Source organism: Chrysochloris asiatica, unplaced genomic scaffold (genome assembly GCF_000296735.1).
Source record: "Chrysochloris asiatica unplaced genomic scaffold, ChrAsi1.0 scaffold00069, whole genome shotgun sequence".
NCBI classification, from domain to species: Eukaryota; Metazoa; Chordata; class Mammalia; order Afrosoricida; family Chrysochloridae; genus Chrysochloris; species Chrysochloris asiatica.
In genome coordinates this window covers 613,032-615,124 of record NW_006408587.1, presented here as the reverse complement: position 1 = coordinate 615,124, position 2,093 = coordinate 613,032, and positions in this window count along the sequence as shown.

The following is a 2,093-nucleotide window of genomic DNA, read 5'->3' as shown; positions in this document are numbered from 1 at the left end:
TTTTTACTATGTAGCTTTTCTCTTCTGATTGAACCAAAAAGGATACAACCATCTTACTCCTTTTCTATTTGTTCTGCATATCTTTGTTTCTCTTTTATGCCCATCTTTCTTTTTTCAAGTTTTTATTGTGAATTGAATAATAGTTTTCATGGGAGAATATCGCTTTTACCCTCAATGTTTCATTGCAGTGTGTGCATTCCCCTCCGTGCATCATCACTCAACAGTATTTGCTTCTATTCCCTCTTTTTTTTTTTTGGTGGGGGGAGGAAGGGATGTATACCAAAATAGTCAGGAATATATAATCACTTAAACAACCAAAGGGTACATCCTGAAAGCCTGCCTCCTGGGTGCCAGCCCACAGTCTTTCTCTTTCCATGAATCTAGAGTCCTGAGCTGCTTGATCTCTGCATGTCCCCATCTCTGCCTCCATCTCTGGTGTCACTGCTTCTCCAGATAGGGTCCCATATTCCGCTCATGCTCTTCTCCCTTGATGGTCCTAGTGTCCTCTGTTCCTGGACTGTAAGATTACATACTCCCCCCTTTATATTACAAAACTTCTACCTTAACAGTTGTGACAATCACAATTAGTCATGATAACAATTACTCACTATTGAATTACAATAATCTTATGCCCATCCCCTTTCACCAGACCTGTCCAGACAAGATGAAAACTATTCAGTGAGGATTCTACCTTTCCCCATACACTCTGAAACTAAACTCCCTCTTGAAACTTGTAAGCCTGTCACTTCGTTCCTTTATAGCCCCCATTTTAGGTAGCCAATTACTAAGTTGTCCGTTCCTATCCTATCATCCCTGTGTGGGTAGAATGAAGACTTCTTCCCTTACAGTTGGTATTTTGAGCAACTACATCCATAAGTATAGGACCAGTTCATCATACTGTAGCAATTTACACTTGTTTCCTTTATCAAATTGTTTTATCTTCTTTTAGTCGAGTTGTGATCTTCCAGCCATCGAAGCTTGGTCAAATGGGTACTATCTACAACTTTGGGCATTCTTGTGTATCTCCCCTCACTTCATATCACTGGACACTTCACTCTCAGCTCTAGACCTCTGTGGCTATGTCCTTGTCCATGGGTTCAGGAGTCCCCAGGTCTCACCATACTTCGGACCATCCGGCCCTTCCTCTTCACTCTCTCATCTCCAGGTTGATGGGGGTCTAAGGAATGTGGTGTAACTCAGCCTGGCCCTCTTTCATTTCATTCTGCCTTTCATTTTATCTCTATTAGTGTGGCACCAGCAGTTCAAATCTACCAGCTGCTCCTTGGAAACCCCATACAAGGTCATTATGAGTCAGGACCGGCTTGACAGCATTTACCAACAACAGTGATTTTTTAGCTATTCTTTTTTGCTGTGTTTGCTAGGGGTTTTTCTAGAGATTACAATATGAATCTTTAACTTATCTTATTCTACTTCAAATAATCCCACCCAGCTTTCAAGGTTCATCTATGCCATAGGATATATCAGAATTTCATCACTTTTGTGACTGAATAATATTCTATTACATTTGCTTGTATCCATTTATCTATAGATAGAAATTTGGTTGTCTATACTTTTTGTTTATTATGAATAATTCTGCTATGAACATCGATACACAAATTTTTGTGTGGACATACATTTTCATTTCTCTTGGGCATATACCTAGGTGAAAAATTACTGGGTCATATGATAACTCTCAACATAAAACCAAACGACCACCACTTGTCTGTCTGCTGTACTGTGGTGGCTTGTGAGTTGCCGTGATTCTGAGGGCTATGCCACCTGTATTTTAAATACCAGCAGGGTCACCCATCGTGGACAGGTTTCAGATGAGCTTCCAGACAAAGGCAGACTAGGAAGAAAGAGTGACAAACTACTTCCGAATCTTTAGTCACTGAAAACCTTATGAATAAATAGCAGAGAAACACTGTCGGATACAGTGCCAGAAAATGAGCCCTTCTGGTTGAAAGGCACTCAAAATGCGACTGGGGAAGAGATGCCTCCTCAAAGTAGAGTTGACCATGATAAGGTGAATGGAGTTAAGCTTGTGGGAGAAAAGCCCACAGAACCTTCATTTGCTGATGGGGCACAACTCA